This window comes from Solea solea, chromosome 1, assembly GCF_958295425.1.
Source record: "Solea solea chromosome 1, fSolSol10.1, whole genome shotgun sequence".
Classification (NCBI taxonomy): Eukaryota; Metazoa; Chordata; class Actinopteri; order Pleuronectiformes; family Soleidae; genus Solea; species Solea solea.
In genome coordinates this window covers 10,353,265-10,363,194 of record NC_081134.1, presented here as the reverse complement: position 1 = coordinate 10,363,194, position 9,930 = coordinate 10,353,265, and the positions used below count along the sequence as shown (strand labels likewise).

The 9,930-nt window shown below is 39.5% G+C and overlaps 1 long non-coding RNA gene and 1 other non-coding gene across 2 annotated transcripts; one reads left to right on the top strand and one right to left on the bottom strand.

Annotated features, from left to right (window-relative positions):
- The first annotated feature begins 750 nt into the window (after positions 1-750).
- Positions 751-8,083, top strand: LOC131469488 (uncharacterized). Its single transcript, XR_009241807.1, has 3 exons — positions 751-872; positions 4,980-5,049; positions 7,594-8,083. It is a non-coding gene; the product is annotated as an uncharacterized LOC131469488 (long non-coding RNA).
- trnaw-cca (transfer RNA tryptophan (anticodon CCA)) lies at positions 3,562-3,633 on the bottom strand. The gene has a single exon. It is a non-coding gene; the product is annotated as a tRNA-Trp (tRNA).
- Positions 8,084-9,930: the final 1,847 nt, after the last annotated feature.

The following is a 9,930-nucleotide window of genomic DNA, read 5'->3' as shown; positions in this document are numbered from 1 at the left end:
AGCTTAAGGGTGCAGCTTCAGTATCTTCAGTGTGCATGTGTGGGTGAGTGCACTGTAAAAGATGATCCTCCCATTTAGTTATGTGAAATAAAGTCTTATCTCTCACAATTTTTGGACATTTAACACAAGTGGTTAAGTTCTTTTTTATTAAACTTACAGTTTTCCGTTGTTTTGACTAACTGTGAATTTTGTCCAAGTTGTGTTTGCTAAACAGCAAGTTATCATAACCTTCAATCCTGAAACAATATGTATTGTCAAGATGAGTTTACTCACATTTGTTAGGCAGCAGATGCACTTTTGTTTTTCTATATTCAGTCACCTTGAAATGGGTTACTGTGTGTGTGTGTGTGTGTGTTCTTGTATTTGTGGCTTTTTGAGGACAAAAAAAACACAAACATGTATCAACCATACAGAGTGAGGACATTTTAGCTTGTCTTCATGTCTTTAAAGGGCTTTTTGGAAGGTTAAGACCTGGTTTTAGGCTTAGGGTTAGAATTGGGTTTAGGTTAGGTTTAGGCATTTAATTAAGGGGTGAGGGAATGCATTATGTCTATGAGGGTCCTCACGCTGAATGAAGCACAAACGTGTGTGTGTTCCAGGTGTAAATTATAAAATTTTCATGTGGAGACATGTGAGATTAGAATGAGGTTAGGTTCAGGTTATAGGGTTAGGGTTAGGCCAGTTGAAGTCATGGGTAAGGTTAGACTAAGTCTCCAGGAGGTGAATATAAGTCACTGTAATGTCCTCTGAAGTCATGGAAACCAAACTGTCTGCGGACTTATATATTAGTGTTGGTGATTAATGTGCTTTCTCATCTTCCCTCACACAGATTGAACCCCGTCAGAAGGGAACAAACAGTGTAAGGACAGGAGGTGAGGCACCGGTAAAGAGAAAGTCACTTTATGAAGGAATTTTGTTTCATGCTTCTGATCATTTTTTTTAATGTGCCAATTTGTCCATGTTACATTTAAGGCCAATCATGTGCTCCCAGGGCTAGGATTAGTTGGGTGGTTAAAGTGACAGTAAGCCTGTTTATTTGAAGTATTCTACTTTGTTCTTCCTGACTTGTGTACATTTCCGGTGAAGGAACCTACTAAACTCATTAAATATTAGGTCACCAGGGTGTGGGTGGTGAAAAAGCATCAGATGCAACACATATATTCACCACACCATTCTCCATACTGTTACCTCCCATCTACTCCATACAGTGTCGGACTACTTTCTACAATCGAACAAAGCACTGGCAGTAAATGACATGGATAATTTTACGTGGAGGTACGTCATTTCTTAATAAATAGGATTTGATCCAAAATATATTTTGCGGTTCATTGCCTTACATACAGTAAGTTTATTGGATTCTTTGGAAAGAAGCCACAGATTGACCCTCAAAACCTATAGCTGAATCATCATTGTAATGATTAACTGGGCCCTTTATTAATAATCCCCTGAAAATGCTCGGTTCACAAGAATTAATGTTATTTTCTTCTCGTCACAATACCCACATTTTGTCATCTCAGCAAAAATGGCACAAAAAAAAAACACATTTACAGGATTGGATGAGCATATTCTGCCATCTAGTTTAAATAATGAACACTAATTCAGGAACCTGAATGTAGACAACTTGTAATTTAGGACGTTCATTACTTCAGCTGTGTTGGCCTAAATGGACACAATGCCACAATGGATAATTTTTGCTTTGTGGTAATTTTTTGTGGAATTAAATTTAAGCTGTGGGGCAGATATAAAAGACTATTCCTGCTCAGCCCATCGTTTCTGGATGAATTCTTTAAAAAGAGAGAACTTGGGTTGATGGATGTGGCCATGAGGTGTGATAAGGGCTTTGAAAAATAATTGCAATTCTCCCATGGAGACTTGGGCTTGACTGGAGGTTACATTTTGTTCAGTGAAACTATAGGGCAGGTGAATGAGGCTGATACAGACATAGAAATTAATTAAAACACTGTCTCTCCTCTGCTTCTCCTTTTATGCACACACAGCCACTCGTTGTTAATGACCACAGGGTGGAAAGGTGCAAAACAGGGAGATGAAATCAGAGAATGAAAGGTTATATGCTAAAACAGAGGGAGGTAGAGGAGTGATGATGGTGAAAGATTAATAACTGATGACAACATCACAAGCAGCTTAACACATGTCTCGGTCATACACACAGCTGTAACTGTGTGTATTTACTGTGTATTTATTTAAATGTCAAAGAAAAAGCTTTATTCACATTTACATCCATATGTTTGATCAGGGGGTAAAACTATCCTCAGTCTTAACCCTGAAAAGGCCATTTAAAACTTGAGGACCAGCCAATATGTCCTCACTAACACTCACACATAGAGCTGAAACAATTAATCGATTATTAATCAATTACTAAATTACTTGACAACTATTTTGATAATCAATTAATCGGTTTGAAGCTTTTTTCATGATTAAAACAAGATTTACGATTGTTTAAGCTTCTTAAATGTGAATTCTTTCTTCATTTCTTTGCTCTGGATAACAAAGAAATCATTAAAAGTTAGTCATTTTGGTTTGTGGACAAAAAAAAAACTTTTGGGAACATCATCATTTCCAGGTTTGACGAACACCAATCAACATTTTTTAAGGTTTTCTGACATTTTATGGACCAAACAATTAATTGATTAATTGAGAAAATAATGGACAGATGAAGTGATTATGAACATAATCGGTAGTTGCAGCTCTACACACACACACACACACACACAGCTATCCTTTAAAGGACTTGCACTGACATTGATTCATTTGCATAGTCTCACCTAAGCCTATCCTTAACCCAACCCCAATTCAAATCTTAACCAGTTTATCAAAAAATTTGGTTCTGCCTCATTAGGACCAGGTTTTAGTCTCCATAAAATACCATCCTAAAAATTATTGGACAGCTCTACACATACAGTCATGTCGCTCCCAGTTGAACCAGCAGCTCATTGGCAACCAAACCTGCCAGCATTGAAACTGACTCCTGCGGCTGTCTGTGAACTCAGTTTGTGTTCTAGTAAACCTAGTGTGCCTGTCTATCACCCACTGTGTTATAGTCCTACTGTAGCTCATCACAATTTGAATGTTGCAATGTTTTCTACATGTTGCTGTGAATACATTTATTTAGATGTTGTTGCTATATGTGTGTGTTTTGTTTTTTTACATATTCTTCTTCATTGTGTTGACTGCATTCTTCTCCTTTCCCTTCCTCTGTCAGTTCTTCATTGTTTCACTCGTAAGTTTTAGGGTGCTCTGAAAAACAAGGAAAAAACAATATCAGTCCCTGCTAACACAAAATAAAAATGTTTGTGTGTTTGAATCAAACATTTGTTCTCACAGCCTACTAGAATTAGAATTAGTCTTTTTTGCACACGCAGTAATTAGTGATAGTGAATGTATCCTCTTTATCCTCTAACCCATCCTTATTACACACCAGTAGAATACACACCCATTGCACCAATGGGTACCAGGGGCATCTCAAACCTCAGCCCATGCCACGATTGAGCCAGTGATCTTCTAGTTATGGGTTCAATTCCTTTCCTCCGCCACATAAAATCTTGACCCTGACGTGATTTGAACACGCAACCTTCTGATCTGGAGTCAGACGCACTACCGTTGCGCCACAAGGTCTTACAATGCATCTACATTGCTGGAAGGATATTTTTAACTTATTGGTAAAATGTTGCATTGTTATATTTCCAGTCTTTATTACCTCCACCAATGAGGCTATGAAGCTCTAGCATAAGTTCAGTCAGGAAGATTACTCTGTTGCAAGCTTATACATTCATTCTCACACTTCCTGCTTTCATCCCTGTCATGCACACACTCTTCACTTCCTAGCTGTCATATCCTGGGGCGTGATCAGCTGTTCATCAGCTGCTCTCATCTGCCCTGATAACACTGCAAGACGCCTTTTTAAATATGTAGTCTCTTTCTGTCATGCACACCTTCCCCATCATTATCAAGGCTTCACTGTCTCATCTGGTCCATCATTCTTCATCCATCATAAGGACACCAAACATCCCCGCCATCACATTGTTCTGTTCAATCTATGATAATTCAATAATTGATTCACTTGTTTCTCCTCTATGAAATGTGTTGTCTGTATGTGTCTGTCTGTGAGCAGAATAATCCAAAAGTAAAGGATGGATTTTTATAAAACCTTTTCTATGTAGGTTATGGCCTGAAAATAAATGATTGGATTTTGGTGGTGATTCAGATACAGATCACCAGTAAGTGTATACTGACACTGTGGGAAAACGGAGGAGTCTTGGCAGAGTTTTCATTCTGAGTTCTCTAGTTTATGTTTATCATGCAAATCATATGAAAAGAAAACTCTACAAGCAAGTGCGCTAAAGTTCTCCAATATAAACCAAAAAAAAAAAGATTGCATAAAATAATTTAGTTCACTGAGGTCATAGTATTATTGTTAAGGTGTGACTAGGTTTAAGTGCAAATGTAACGTTTATGGAAACATAGTGACTGAAAATAGCAGTGAAAGTCAAATATTGGGGTATATACTGCGCGGTGTGTGTTCTATGAGTCTTTCCTTTTGAACACCACCACCCTTTAAAAAGCAGATAATAATGCGGTGTGGTCCAAATCAGATCGATGGCCTGGGCAAGAAAATGAAATGCCACACTAACAGGAAGGTGAGAGGAGCCTCAGGTATGAGATGAGTCTTGTCACATCGAGGAAAAAAAAAAAAAAAGAAAAAAGAAACGGAATCTAATATCAGGAGCAATCAATGGGATTCCGTGTTTTGTCCTCTGGCTTTCCACATGCCACAAACAATTCTCCAAGATCACTGGATGGACAAACACATCACCACAATAACTGTGTTTTTGTGTTTGCTCATCTGCAGTGAAAATATGTGATCCTCACACTTCAAACCACATGTCACAAGACATTATTCCTGTTGCTTCCCATTAATATACTCATCTCTTTTCAATTTTTTTCCCCCATTTCCTCTCTAGCCAGCATGTACAAGAACTCCTCCAGGCTCTGCTCTGCTGGTCTATTGGAGACATTACAACAAGTAACAGGGTAAGGAAGGCAATGAAGATGAATGTGCGTATAAACAATTGTGTCTCACGTGTCTTAATACGATTAGTTTACATAAACATATATACAGTGTATATATATATATATATATGTGTATATATATATACTAATATATATATATACACATATCAGCAGGTGATGGTGGTCTACTGTTTTGTCTTTCTAATATGATAATATTAATAAATACAATTCGGCTCCTACTTCATAGCGGCTTTGCACACCTGGACACCCACACAGTGTCACACAGCACAATAAAACCTATTATGAAATGGGCAAAAAAACACAAAAAAGAGTGATAATTGATCGTAATTAAACAGAAGAGTAAAAAAAATGCACTGGAAAAAAGAAATTATGTACCAAAAAAAGAGTTTGTTTTTATAGGCACATATAACCATACAATTGTTATCTTCAGTTGTGCTCTCTTTACATGCATGCATTTTATTTAATTCAGTTTAATTCAGAACACTTTATTTGCAATTAAAGGATACAAAGAGCACAACATAGGACCGGGACATGAGACATCTAAACAAGTGTAAACATGTAAATACTGTCCACAGTGACCGACCACAACTAAAGTGCTTAAGGCAAGATAAAGTGCCATGTGCAGTTAAGTCATAGAGGAAGTGTTTGTGGGGAAACAAGCAAAGAGAGGTTGCGATGCAGGAGTAGGGAAAGGTCAGAGTTCAGATGTTGGACTGCATCTGAACTCTGCTGGACTGCTGTGAGGACACGGCTCCTCCAACATAAATCCAGTGCGACATAAACCAATGTAGAGAGTGGAAGAATGGAGAATTCTAAAAGTTACATGTTGAATAGGTTGAACCCAAAAAATGCCATTGTTTAATAAAGCAAAGCAGAGATGTCCAAAAACAAGAATACTGGTTTGCTTGATTTAAAGGACAAAGACAATCTGGCAGAGAACATTAGTGAAGGACACCTGTGAGGGGAGACAATTCGACACAGGTGGAACACATTTGGACAGATGTACATAATCAAAGGGACGGGAAACAGAATAGGACAAGAAGTGAATGAAACATGTGAATTTCAAAATAAAACAGGAAATGACCAAAAAGAGGGATGTGACCTTAATTATGGAAACTTGTTTGGACAGACATGACACACACAAATGCTGCGTCAGTCCCTAATAGTACTGCTTGACAGAGACCGTTTTCAGACAGAGATACTAATGTTATATTGTTTCTGTTCACAAAGACCAAACAGACGCAGAATAACAACATCTACAACAGCACAATTAACCAAAAGCTACAGAGTGCAGATTTAACATAGTCCTGCGGGAAACCCTCAGTTCCATCATTCCCATCATTGCAATCCAGGCACAGAAAAAACGACATACTGCAATCAAATGCTTGGTTAAATACTCAGAATTGTTCTATAATCCATATGGCCAAGAATAATTATGTGATGGAATGTTACATAAGCGAATGCGACAGATGTCCTGTTATCCTCTGAATAAAAATGTGTTGCTTCACATAGATGATGCTTTATACATTTTATTTATATATTCCTGACACATTTTTGAAAACAATGCTGTATCAGCAGGTGGTGGTGAGGCGGTAGCTGAACACAGCCACCGCCTCACCTCATCTAATTCACATTCAGTGGAGTGCTTCATCTTTAGAGCATAGAATAAGAACAATGTGATGGGTGAGAAGACCTCCACCTGATTTAACCTTTTTTTTGGGCTCCACATGTGTTTGATAGCTGTTCTGCTGCTGTCCTCTCTGCAGTGCCCCTGAGTGAGATTTTTGATTCAATAGTAAAGTTTTAATTGTTGTATAAAAGGCCTCAGTGGGTCTGCCAGCTGACTCCACGCTCAAACTGCTATTTCACTCTGAGAGCCCGCAGCTTCCCACAGGACTCCTGACCATTAGAGGCGACATTAAGAAGCAGCCAGACCTTTCTTCTTTCCTCTGAATGAAGCATAACCTCTAAATCTGTGCTGTGTGAAAGACAAAATGACCAGCGCCAAAGCCATTCCAATCATTCTTCCCTTAGGTGTACTGGAAAGACAAGACAGGGAACAGCAAGAGATTATACTTCAGTGCTGGTGTATGAAACTATTTAGTGTTTGATAGTTGGTGATGTCACACAAAGCTGTAGCACATAACATTTAAATGTAAACAAATGTCCACTGAGGTCAAACCATTGTCAAATAAGTTCACACAATGCTAAGTTAGTATCAGCTCCACACAAATACGTCTTTCTCAGTTTTGTGATATTTTGTCTTTGTATTGCCTGGCGACATTCCTGATAATTGGTCTTTGTTATTCTGAAATCTATTCAAAGCCCTGCACCACAACAACAACAACAACATTACCACTATAGGTTTATGCCGTGGTTTGTGCCTTGACAACAATTTTATGGACTATCATGATTATTTTTTAGGCACATTCATTTTTTTTTACTTTTGTGATCATCACCCTCAGCTATAAGCTACTTTGTCTTTGTGTTGATTAGAAAATGTTAGTATGCTATTGTTTCTGTTTTTCCATGTGTCTGCTACAGGCTTTGGTTTGACACACTGTGAATCTCTCGTACTGCAAAGTCTTCAGGACAAACACTCGAGGAAAAGGCCAAGTGATCGATAATCTGGCTGAGAGTCTGGTGGTTTATGGGGGAAAGACTGAAGACAGGTGGGGCACCTGGCATTTAGGTCACCTAAAGTCAAGTTTAGCCATTTGTGGGTTCAAAACAGATGTAAATGAGCTTTTAAGCTCTGGTTCGAGAAACAGCATTCTCTGGAGCTACCTCATTTATCCCCCATCATCCCCGTTAAGCTGGAGCTTCAGACAGCAGTGAGTTTGCAGAGAGGGGGGTAATTTTGGACAGTGACCCAGATTCCCCAGTCTTCTGTCCATAATGCCCCGGTTTGTGGCCTGAAATGTGCTTGTGTTGGGGAACTCACGCCTGTCACCGTCTCGGCTCCTGTCAGGAATCTGTCTGACTAAGAGGCCGGTGGTCTGCAGAGGCATGATAGGCAATAATAACTCTTCGCTTTGAGACTGCAAGCCCCTCTCTCCTCCACCTCCATGATGAAAAAAAAAAAAATGACACCAGGCATGTGTTATTAAAGATGGATTCTTTCTGTGATTGCACTGTCACACCTGTTTTGTCTCTATATGTGAAGGCAGAGCATGTTGGATTACAGTTACCATGGTTTCTTCTGTTTTGATCATTCTTATATAATGTTATTGGTGGCTGCTTGCTGTAAAAATTAACTCTCTCGCTCTCTCTCCTTCAGTTTGTGTCAGTAAATGTTACTAACCACCCCCACATCCTTGTCCTTCCTTGAAGAGAGCAGCCTGAGGACAAACAACAGCTCTTCTCACATCATTTTGCTCTCTCTCATATTTATCACACCCTCTCTTTCTCTCCATCTCTTTCTCTCTCCCCCATGTGTCCCTTCCCTCTGCCTTCTTTGCCCTTCTGTCAGCTTCATTGTCATGGTTCTCTCTCTCTCTCTCTCGCTCACACCCCTTCTAAGGACTTTCATTGACTTCCATCCATTTGGACATCCTAACCAAAACTTTATCTCTAACCTTAACCATAATCATAATTCAAATCTTAGCCCTAAAATGAACAAGTCCCTCAGAAATGAGGTTCTTGACAGGTCCTGATGTTTATCCCACAAAAGGTGCTTAAGAGGTAACAAACACATACCATCTCTCCCAGCATCTTTCTTTCATTTTGTTATCCACAGATTTCTCTGAGAGACCGACACACTCTCTGTCTTTCTTTCCTTCCCAGATATGATTATTCTTAATGTCTTTTTTTTCTGTATTATCATAATTCCCTTTACACAGGATAGAAAATATATCGTATCATAACCCTCACACGCTCCAACAGTCTAAGGTGAGGGAGGGATGCCGAGCCTAAAGTGTAGAATAGAAAATAAAAGCATGGATGTAGATCCTTTAAAGACAAGCAGGATCCCAGTGTGCTAATATAACAATTAATATAGTATAAGAATTTTAAAAAGACAAGTGCTCTCTGCCTACAGACAGGATAAATTATATATATTTTTATTATTCATTTATTATTCAAAGAAATATCAGATGCTTCACAGCAGACGGGAGCCATTTTGGACATTGCTTCAGAATTCCACACATGAAATCATCAGGGTCTCAGCCATTGTTGTGTACCCACATACTGAAAATAATGCACCGCATAGTGTAGCCTTTGGGCCAAATTATAGCCACATGACAACATTCTGGATAAGAGCCAAAAAAAAAGACAAGATGGTGGAAACTGCCTACACTCGAGGCATCTGCACAGATTATGAGTCGATCAAAAACCTCATTTCACAAGCCTATCTCTCCTCATCTGCCCATGCAGGCCTCCTTATCACTGTTAAGACATCTTTTCCAACTCCAACCATGCTGTTCCCATCTCTCACCCCCCCCCCCCCCATGTCAGAAACACTTTCCACCCAGATCACGTCTCATGCGCACCCCGTTTCCCTCCCACTCTTCCACTGTTTAGTCTTTTATCTGTCAGCTCTCCTTGTTCAATGCATTATCCCTTTTTGATTCCCTCCATGAGTCCTCCGTCCATCTCCTCGTCTCAGCTTGCTTCCAGTCTCCTTGGAAGCAAGCAGAGCCATCAATTTCAGTGTTACTTTTCCACCACATCCCTCCTTTACACCCCCTCCCACCTCCACATCCTCCTCCTGCTTGCCACCCTTCTCACGTCCAGGTCTGTTTCCACTGATAAGACTCCCGCTAACACCCACATCCTTACACACGTGCACATACAAATGCGGGGAACTGCATGTGTGTGTGTGTGTGTGTGCATAACTACATTGCGTCGCAAACATAGTTAGCATCACAGCTAACCTCTCAT